Raw genomic sequence first — 12500 nt, forward strand, 5'->3', positions numbered from 1 at the left:
GGTTCTCGTATGGCATTGGTTGGTATGTAAGCTAATATATATATATATATATATATATATATATATATATATATATAAGTGAAAGTGTCTGTTTGTCTGTGCATCTGTGTGTGTGTACATTTCCCTATGCAATAACTCTGTCAATTTTAAGCTTACAGACTCGAAATTTGATATACAGGATACTGAGATTTGGGAAAATCTACGTGATCGGGTTTCGGCCTGAAATTTCGCTAGTAAGGGGTCAAAGTTAAACGATTTGACCTTTGAGAACTCTATCAAAATCCTCCGACACTTGACATTTAAAATATAGATTCCTTGGACATGAATCTTACTATATAACTGGATTTTAGCCCGAAACAATAAATTTTAAGGGGTCATAATAGGGAAAACAGTAAAAAAAAATGGACTGCTTTATTTTTTTTGCTCCACATACACCTCAAAACACCCGGGCAACGCCGGGCACCCATGCTAGTATATCTATAAAACTGAAAGTGTGTGGCTGTGTGTTTACATTTCCCTACGAAATAACTCTGTCAATTTTAAGAGTAAAGACTCAAAATTTGATATACAATGGTACAGTGATTTGGGAAAATTTATGGGATCGGTTTTCGAGCAGAAATTTTGCGATTAATAGGTCAACGTTCGACCATTTGACTTTTGAGAACTCTACAAAACTGCTCCTAAAATTTTGGATTTAAACACTTGACATTTTAGATAAAGGTTCCTTGGACATGGATCTAACTGAATAACTTTATTTGAACCCCAAACAATAAATGTTAAGCGGTCATAATAGGGGTCAAATTTAAAAAAAAAATTGACCTTTTTTTTTTTTTTTGCTCAACATACACCTAAAAACACCCGGCCAACGACGGGCACCCATGCTAGTATATATATATATATATATATATATATATATATATATATATATATATATATATATATATATATATATACATGGTGACCCCCCCCAAAAAAAACAAATGCTAAATGGAGACAATCTAGAATATATGCAAGAAAAAAAGCCCAAAGAACCTAGTGCTTTGATGTGATATTTTGAATATAATAAACTAGTTATTATCAAAGTTTCATTTCATTTGAACCAAACACTAAGAAACGGGGCCTAATTAGAGTTGGTTCCCGTTTTTTGGGGTCACCCTGTATATATATATATATATATATATATATATATATATATATATATATATATATATATAATGTGTGTATATATGTGTATATATGTGTGTGTGTATATATATATATGTGTATATATATGTGTGTGTGTATATATGTGTGTGTATATATGGGTGTATATATGTGTGTGTGTATATGTATATGTGTGTGTATATATATGTGTATATATATGTGTGTGTGTATATATATGTGGGTATATATATATGTACATATATGTGTGGGTGTATATATATGTGTGTGCATATATATGCGTGTATATATGTGTGTATATATGTGTGTATATATGTGTGTATATATATGTGTGTGTATATATATGTGTGTATATATATATGTATATATATATATGTGTGTGTATATATATGTGTGTGTATATATATGTGTGTATATATATATGTGTGTGTATATATGTGTGTGTATATATATATGTGTATATATACGTGTGTATATATATGTGTGTGTGTATATATACGTGTGTATATATATGTGTGTATATATATGTGTATATATATGTGTGTGTGTATATATATATATGTGTATATATATATATGTGTATATATATGTGTGTGTGTGTGTGTATAAGGTTAGTTTATAGCCAGCTAGGTTGCAATAGATGTTGGAGATTTAGCTGCTCCCTTATTTATTGAAATAGTTTGAAAGCAAATACAATTGTATTTTACAAAAAAGTCATTTAGTTGATATAGAACCTGCATCCCTTAAAAAAAATTCTCTCTCGCAGTTTTCTATAATACAATGTTATTTTTTATTTTTAATTTTTTTTTAAGATTGCAGGTTCTATATCAACTAAATGACTTTTTTGTAAAATACAATTGTATTTTCTTTCATATGTATATATACCGTAATTTAGGGTAATTGCGCCACCATTGATCCAGTTGTATAATCATTAATCAGTCAATATCGAGCATGTAACAATCAATCTAAGAATACAATTTCCTGGTAAATGTATCGATTATTTAATGAATAAATTATTCAAACATTTAATAAAATGCAATGTAATGATTAATATTTAACTTTTAGAGGCTGTTTCTTATGCAAAATGCATATTGTAATAATGAAATAATAGCCTTGAATATGTGTGTTACATTGTTTGTTTAAAAATTCAAGTATAGCTACTTTTTATTTTTTTATATATATAATGAAAAGCTCATGTTAATTTAAATGATTGATTACAACCATTCCTGTATGAAACATCTGTTATGAGGTAAACTTGGAATTGCTCATGCATAGTCGAACTGAACTAGCATGTTGACAAAATTTGACAGTGGTCCTTACAAATGAACATATTAAAAACTCCTCAAAAATTAGATTTGCTCGAGAAAGGTGTATAAGATACATGAGTAGATAATATATTCATACGCTTGCATAAATATCTGTTATGACAACGCTGTGTTCAAAATGATTAACCTGTTTGTTCACATATCACGCTAAATACTTGATTGTTTTTTATTGTTTAAACGCAAGAAGATGTAGACTTTTATCAATATTAAGCAATGGCTTAAACATTAACGTCCGTTTCACCTGAGTTGATAGAACAGATAAAAATCGTATAACCTAACAAAGGACTCGAACATACGCTGATCAAATGGGATTTAGTCACTCGGGAATGTTAAATAATGATAGATATCACCATAAACTCTAGACGCCAAGGTGAAAATCATTGCTCAAAACGGCCAGATACTACTATAAATATGGCTGATTGGGATGGCATCAGGGATAATACCTAAGATACTCAATGGGGAATATTTTTCTCATCATTCGGAACAGAACGCATATGAGAACCCTAAATTGCTCAAAGCGGCAAATGAAACGCGTGTTCCTAATCATACGGTCTATAGCAAACCCCACTCTCCCTATTCAGTTCGCCATACTTTTGCATATGCCATTGCTCAAAGGCAGCATGCATACCGCAGATTTTTTTCCGACAAATAGACAAATTTTATAGAAGCCTGAACTATATTTAAGGAATAAAAAGTCGCAGCTAAAAGGTAGGTACCGAGACCACCAGAAAATCACTTGAGACGCAGAAATAAAAAGAACCCGTGATTTCTAGGCAATCGATAACAATGTAATAAACTATTTGCAATAAACAAGATCCTCAAACAACCTTGACTTTGTTTGAACGGCAACAGAGAAGGATTCCTTACTTGCCCGTCGGTTTGCTTCCAACTGTATTTGGACCCAGCAAAGCACTTCCTCCTAGCTGTCCCTTTGCTGATAGCAACCGCACTAGATGATCAAAAACTCACTCCTTTTAAAACACATGATATAAAAATAAACAAGATCCCGCTATAGAATATGTACCTGGTCTCCTCTCGGTGATACTTTAAAAAATGTTGCCCCAATTCTGTAAAAAATCTTCCACAAAGTGCCTTTAAGAATGAGCAAAAGGACTGATCCATTATATTATCGGCAAATTATCCTCCTCCACCTTTAGGCAAAAAATATATGAGCTCTTAATTAATCAACTGTTGTCCACGACCTTACAACTCCTGAAATTCTGCATTGATTTAAGAAACTCTGTTGCTTAACTGTACAATCTGAACTATATATAATGCACTTGATACGGCAGCAGAGGCTATGGCACAACCCTTAAATATATCTTTCAGAGGGTATGCCACGATGATCTGTTCGTGTAAATAAGATAATATGGTATTACTGGACGAATACTAAACATAATTAATTCCTTCTTAAATAAGAGAAGAATCAAGGTTTCCCTAGATTGTTGTACGTCAGAACAATGTGATATAAATGGAGATGTGCTTCAGCCAATATCAGAAATAATAAAGGTCCAGGGATAGACCTTTATTATTCCTGATATTCATAAATAACGTCTCTAGTAAAATTGTCTCCTAGATAGTGCAATAAGTAATGCCCCTGACCCACTTCCGTTGTCTGATCCTGCTGAAATTTTGCATGTGCAATGATTTATATCTCTTCCTGTTAGGTGGCAAATTACAGCTCTGAACTAATTGTGGTTTCTGTTTTACAGGTGTTTGAACTGAGTCAGGTGTGAAATGGAGCATGTTGAATGTCGAGCAGTGATCCCATTTTTGTATTTGAAAGGACGCACACCACAGGAGACTTTTGATGAAATTAAAGAAATTTATGGTGATAATGCCCCATCATATGACCTTGTAAAACACTGGCATCGTGAATTCAAACATAGCCGGAAGTCTGTAGAAACAGCTCCTAAATCTGGTTGCTCTCCTTCTGCCATTGATGAGACATCTGTCCGTCAAGTTGAAGCTGCCATTTTAAAAGATCGGCGCACTATAATTGGCCAAATAGCCCAAGATGTAAAGATTAGTGCAGGGTCTGTGAAAACTATCATTCATGACCATTTGCATATGCATAAGGTATCTGCCAGATGGATTCCAGATTGCTCACGCCATTCCAGAAGCGAGAATTCGTCGAGTGCTCGAGGCTGAATTTGGAGATGTGCAAAGAAGATGAGTCAAAGTTTTCAAACGACTGATTACAGAGGATGGACTAGGGTCCATCACTATGATCCAGAGACCAAAGCCCAGTCAATGCAGTGGAAGCACTTGGACTCACCACCTCCAAAGAAGTCAAGGGTGTAGCTCTCCTCTTGCATGGTCATGCTCATAGTCTTCTAGTACCAGGACAGAGTAGTGATGACAGATTTCCTTGCAAAGGGTACCACAATTACAGGAGCCGATTATGCTTCACTTTTGTGGGAATTAAGGGAAGCTATCAAAATCAAGAGGCGGAGCAAGATCAGCAAAACTACCCTCCACCTGCAGGACAACGCTCCGGTCCACAACTCGCATGTCGCCAGATCAGAAGCACGGGTACGTGGTTATGAAATAATCCCTACTCTCCTGACCGTGTGCCCACTGACTTTCACCTCTTCCCAGCCATGAAATTGTTTTCGAAAGGAAAGCGTTTCCCAGATTATGCAGCCTTGATTTCTGAAGTCACGTCATGGTTGGAGGACCAACCTGGGGTGTTCTACAAGAACGGTTTCCAGAGCTGCATTAAACGATGGGAGAAATGCATAACTCTAGGCGGTTCCTATATAGAGAAAGACTAATAATTCTGCCAAGTTCCGTTGCTCTCCTACTATGGAAAGTGGGGTACTTATTGCACGGCCCTCGTACATTTGCTGACGATAATAAACTCTATAACAGACACCGGAAGAAAACAAATAAACACATATACAAGGCAACGACTGAAACACTAGAAGTCTAGTCTGTAGTTGGGTAATGGAAAAATGGATGACAACATTCAATCCTGCCGTGACTTATCTTTTTTCTTTTAATAGTCATAAGAAACTTTCTGGTTAACAAATAGACATGGTTAACTGAAAGTACTTCATTCTAACTTCTCGGCTTAACGTTCACGGGGAACATGAGTTTGCACAGATATCATGAAATACTGTTAAGGCTGCTGCAAAGAAATCATGCTAGAATGTTACTTACGCCTAACAGAATCCAATACCTACACAAAGCAACCATACGCCCATGTGTGGAGTAATGTTGGCCTTACTGTACATGGTGCATCTGCTACTAGTCACGCACAATACGACGGAGTTTAAAAGAGATTCACTTACCTAATGGGTCCTGAACTGCCAGCGAGGCTTGAACATTTGTCCCATCGACGAAATGTTGCATCAATCTGCCTATTAAACAAGCGTTTTAATGGAAGGTGCTCAGAAGAACTGCAAGCCAGTGTAATCCTTCTATTACATTATAACGGCTGTCCCCTTTTCATGTAAGTATAAAAATGGAGAATTTAGTTTAAAATGAAAATGAAATGGCATAGGCGAAATTCGAACCTCGTAATCTAGTTTAGAAATAGATTACGTGTGAGAATTTAAAAATGAAAAACAAAAAATTTGGTTAGAAATAGATAAATATTTCAAGAAAAGAATGTGAGCTGTCAAGATTATTATGAAATTTTAAATTGAAAGAATGCAGCTTATAAGATAATGTTTTAACATTGAATATAGGTTAAAATTCCTTTTGTAGAAATAGGAAAAGTTTGGACACGTATGTCCAGGAAACGTGAAAGAATGCACATGTTTTAACATGTGTATGACGTCACGGAAAATAGAAAGTTCTAGAATAGAGAAAAACTTTAGTTAGAGTTAGTCAGAGTGAGAAAACTCAGAGGGAGTCAGTCGTCCAGTCAGTCGTCTGGGAGCGAGACGCCACTTCAAGAAAAAATGTGAGACTTTGAATTCTTGGTGATGGAACGGCCGGTCGTGAAGAATAAACCATCAAGTGTTTTTTGTAAAGCTCGTCTTGTGTCTTATGTTTCTTTTACAAAGGTAAAGTCCAATTGTATTATATATTTGTGTTATATGTATTTACATACACGTCTCAACATCATAATGTCCGAACTGTGTGAACACTATATCCCTTCACTCTAAGAGCTTTCTCCTTCTTCCATTAGCAAGATCTAAGAAAGAACATTTATCTATCTAAGTCTCTTCCAACATATCTCTCTAAGTCTATCTTACAATAAAATGAACTTCTCTATCTCTCTCGGAGTCTTCAACATCCCTCACTGTAATAAGACAAGCATCACTTGTAATAAGACTCCTTCTAAGCATCTCTCTCTAAGACTCATCTTTTAATAAAACTCTCAGTGAAACTCCTATGTAACACTTCGACGTAGTTACTCCCGATAAACCCGACAAACAGTAAAATCTCACCCTACACAGTAGAAATCCCCAGATGACAGAAAACCTTCTACTCTGATAATTTCTTCTCTCGGATTTTTTTTTACACAGGCATCACCAAATTATCAAGGCCGAGAGGCTACTCGAGGATAAGGATTAAAGAGTGTACATTAGAAATTATACAATATAGTAATCATTAGTAATGGAAATTCGGTAAATTTGTTAAATTATATGGAGCGGCTTATCAAGAACTTATTTACGTAAGTCTTGAAAACAACCATATTGTAGCCAGCCGGAAAGCAGGAAAACGGAAGACAATTCCACAGGCGTGCAGTTCTAAGAATGAAGCTTTGTTCATGGAATCTACGTTTAGGTTTAGGCACAGATAAAAAGTGGGGGGGAATTATTGATAGTGTTTTCAGCTAGATGAGTGTTTCTTCTGAAAGTTAGGCGTGGGGGGGGGCATAGACTGAAGCTCAGTCGAACACTTTCCCTGAAAATAACGATACATCAGAGACAAACTCGCAAGACTTTGGAATTCCATCCGGGCCCTCGGTTCCCTGACTGTACTGACATGCAGAATTCAAGCATAATGTAAAAAACAACTTCCTGCTCAACTCCCTTCATAGTATCTCTGCAAATGATTCCCCAGATAGTAGCCTCAAATATTAGACACTCTACATCCAAATGGCACTGTGCCTTGTTTAGGGCGAAAATGTAATAAAAAAATAAATAAAACAATTAATAGGGAAATATTGTGTAGCATTTTTTCAGCATCTGAAGAAAGAAATCGTTTAAAATAATAGTGTCCTCGCCAGGTTACTACATCTTGTTACAAATTGACCATAATAATAATAAAAAAAAAACTGAATTTCAAGTTGCTTCTGCACTTTCAGTATTCTCTAGAAATTTTCCGCAAAATAAATATTCCGGGAATGAGAACTGTATCCAATAGAAAAGTGAAGAAAATTGTTCTCATTCAAAGAAAAATACGTTAAATTATTAAAGAACCGTTATGTGACCATTTTTGTAAATGAATGTTAATTTGCTTTTATTAGTCGCGCCATATATATTAGGGTGATATTTCCTGCATAATTTTACATTTAGATTTTTACTAATGTATGTTCAAATAAGTTTTTTTATGATAATTACTTCACTTTATATATCGTTTTAAAGACGCTTTTCTTCTCTATCTATTCGTTTAAATAATTTCGTCTTCTATTAAGAACGTTGAATATAAGACGGAAAAAAAACAAATTTACACAATTATATTATTTCAATTCAAGTTAAGCTGCGAGAACATGCTTAAATCCTTCTTTGACATCTATACTTATAACACGACCATCTACGGCATCACATCAACGGCTGTAAATTACAAAGTTCTCTCTGATTCTCTCTCCTCTGATCTCGAGCGCGTGGTTCAGTGGGGGAAGACGAAGCTGGTCACCTTTTAATGCATCTAAAACCAAACTCCTATTCTTACATCATCAACGCTCTGATCCCCATCTGGCATCAATTGAAATGTATGGCTCTCATCTAGGAGAAACCCCATGCTTTGACAAGCTTCTGGGCTTGACATTTACTCCTGATCTGAAATGGAACACATACATCAAGTCTGTTGCCAAAGTCGTTGGAAAGATTGTGGGATCCTTCTACCGCTCCAGAAGATATCTCACTTCTGATGAAATTCTCTATCTGTATAAAAGCTAAGTGTGTCCAAGCATGAAGTACTGCTGCCATATCTGGGAAGGAGCTGCTAAAAACAGCCTATCCTGCCTTGACAGAGTACAAAATAGACTTCGTGGCTTAGTGGGTATGCCCTTTTCTCTTCATTGCAACCTCTATCCCACAGAAGGGACGTTGTGAGAAAATCTTTGTTTTATCGTTATTTCCATGGCAGGTGCTCGTCTGAACTCCAAACTCTTGTCTCCCCTCTCAAATATTTTACGAAAAACACCCATCCAGCTGAAACCATTGTCAAAAATGTCCCCCACTCTTTATCTGTGCCTAAATCAAAACGTATATTCCATGAACAAAGCTTTTTTCTGCACACTTGTTGAACTCTGTTCGGTCTGCCTGCTTTCCACCTTACTACAACCAATATGTCTTCAAGTCAAATGTAAAAAAAAATCCTTATGAACCGCCTCCTTAAGTAAACACTTTTATGAAATCTCTACACTAACGTACTATACATGCTATAACACTTATCTCTGAGTGGCTTCCGACCTTGATAAGTGGTGAAAACCTTGTAAAAAAACGTACACGTTGAATAGGCGGGTTTATTTTTACTGTATATTCATGTACGTGTAAATGCGTGTATGTATATACGTCGTATTATTTAGTTGATCGTCTAGTGTGTATATTTTAACATTTATGCAACAGTTCTAAGAGGTGACGATTGACGTGGACGTATCGAAACAGTTGTAGACAAACAGTTTTTTTTAACAGATGTAAATAACACCATACATACCTGAATTATTTACGAACATTTAATAATAATAACAATAATAATAAACTCAATGATTTTCCTATTGGCTCGGCTTTCCACAGTTAACACAGATACTACGCTATGATCAGAGCCCAAAGGGTCACAACATCACACTCATTTCACCGCTACATTTAAAAATGTACGGCATTCAGTTTTGCTATATGCCCGCCCCTTTTTTTTTTTTTTCATATGTAAAACCTCACTGTCTATTTAAAAGGTCAAGCTCTATCCATAAAAAATAAAATAAAATGGCCCCTTTTTTTTCCTAATTTTATTCAGACCAGAATCTCCCCGATCTCATTGCATACCTCGTTTTAATACTATTCTTACACACAATCAGCGTAAGAATAGTCAATTTCTTCTTCTTACAGAAATTACGTCTCAGTCCGTAATAATCGACATCTTACGGAATTTCCTTGGTGTAGGTTATTCCTCCTACGACCGAAGAAACACTCGTCTATTCGTGCCATAACCAATGGAGGCCTATTTTACCTGTTCACATCGACAAAATCTCGGCGACCAAATAACTGACTATTTCTTCACTTGGGTGTTAATATTTTAGCCTTACACGCTTTCTTTAATATATATATATATATATATATATATATATATATATTTATATAAAATGGGTTAATAAATTCCAACGAAAGAAATAAGGGAGTAGTCACCAACAATGTGTATTTTTTAACATTATTTTATTATTCCGTGTCTTGGTTTTTCATTTCATATATAAATATATCAAACTACAACGACAGAATGCCACCAATACGCAAAAAACCTGTAGAGGATACACCAGGATCCCAAACAACACTCAACATGGAAAACAAACATCTCGAGGATGAAATTCTAAAACTGAATGAATAAATGGACAGGATAATCCTCATGATAGCCCATCAACAGGATAAGATACTAACCAACATCGACGAAATTATAGTTCTCCTAAAAAAACAACAAGAACATTTAGAACATCTAAAGGAACCACATATCCGGAATGAAGCGCTGAAAACAAAATAAAAAAACCTCCAAACATGGAAAACTCTTATTAAAAAGAGAAAAATGGCCTACTACTGTGCAGTCAAATGCAGCGACACCGCCCTAACCTACAGGACATTTTTAACCATGGAGGAGCAGTTTATCCCAAACAAATTCCGAGAAAAAGTCACACCACAAGACACAGAGGAGCAGAAAAAAATTAAAAAAGCCCTAAACATATCAAAACTACAAGCTGAAATCGAAATACAGGAGGACAGAAAGATACACCTCACAGAGGAATACACCAAAATCGACGATAAAATACTCACCGACATCAGAAAAGTATGCCCCAAGGAGACCCACCAATTCCGTATTGGACTTTGGGAGTCTGAATGCAGAGAGGAGGAGGAAAAATCCAAAAGAATTATCCAAAGGAAGATAACCTGGCTAAAGAATTTCCAGAAAAAGAAAAAAACGAACAAGTACCGAACATGACCAGTCAAACCTACCAAACACCGAAACATACCCGATTCCAACAGCTGGAGAGATTCCAAAACAAAGGTAAGAAACGAGACAAACATCACTCTCAAACATACCCACACAACAGACCCAAACACACACAACGAAACGACCGGAACACATCCATACCATACACCCATCCCCACCAACAAACTCAACCAAAACTCCCACATAGAACACCACACAGCCACACAAGAACACAGACATCATACAAACACAAATACTACTACCAAAATGCTCCAAAAAACAACATATCAACAACCGACAACCCACTACCACATGACAACACTAAAAGATACAACCTCCCACAACAATACAAAAATAGTTACTACCAACCACGTCACCCAACTCAGCCAAGAACCCCCTATCTCTTACCCCACCCCACCCACACAAACCACCAAAAATCCCCCTACTTATCAACCCCCACCGTAACAACCCAATGGAACTAAACCATCCCTATAGATACCACTCAATACAAAACAATCTTTACAACACCCATCCCCAATACCCCACAGTACAAAACCGACCCCAAAAATACCCCCCACACAAACACAACCAATCCGAATACCCCAGGTACCATCATAACCGATACACCCCCACAAAACGACACAACCAACCTCCCAACCGAATCAACGAAACTAACGACCCTCACAATCATTTTTTTAGGAATCCTTCAAAAATGAAAACACCAGACTAGACAACAAAAAACCCAAAGTCATCAACCTATCTACAGAGACGCTTACAAAGGAAGAAATTGAAGTACTAAAACTAGGCCTTAAATTCTGCCCAACTCCCAGAAGTAACATAGCAGAGTTAAAGATAGACCTCAAAGAATTTGAACGCAAATTTAGACTCATAGATATACTTAACGACACTCTTCATAAAATCTTGGAAAAGATACCTAGACGACTGTTTTATCCTGTGGAGAACCTCATGGGGGGATATCAAAGAACTCCACACTTTACTACAAAATCTACACCCAAAAATAAACTTCACACTAGAACAAAGCCCCACAGAACTACCTTTTCTAGACATCCTAGTAACAATAAAAAACAACAACATAATCACAGACATCTACCACAAACCCACAGACACTCAGCAATACCTCAACTTCAAAAGCCACCATCCTAAAAACTGTCTAAAATCAATACCCTACTCCCTAGCACGTAGAGTCTGCACCATAGTAACAGACAGACACCTCCGTTCAACTAGACTGAACGAACTACAAATAACACTGCGGAAAAGAGGATACTCACTACCACTAATACGGAAAGGTATGGAATTGTCTGAAAAAATTCCAATAGACCAACTAAGAACCCCAAAAGAACACAACAAAGAACAAATTCTAGCATACGTCTCTACACACAACAAAAACAACCCAGAACTATTCACACAGATAACAAAAAACCTTATCCTCCTCAATCAGAACGACAAGCTAAACAACATACTTAAAACAACAAAAATAAAAAAAGCAAACGCCAACCCAAAAACTTAAAACACATCCTAACTTCCTCAAAACTCGTCTCACATACTACAAAAGGAGTTACAAAATGCAACAAACCGCGATGTGGAGTATGTGACATAATAATAGAAGGTAACACATACACATTCAAAAACCCAGCACAAACATTCAAAATAAAAAAGGATCTAAATTGCACCTCCAGA

The sequence above is a fragment of the Euprymna scolopes genome, chromosome 21, assembly GCF_053919585.1.
Source record: "Euprymna scolopes isolate OS-2025 chromosome 21, ASM5391958v1, whole genome shotgun sequence".
Taxonomy (NCBI): Eukaryota; Metazoa; Mollusca; class Cephalopoda; order Sepiida; family Sepiolidae; genus Euprymna; species Euprymna scolopes.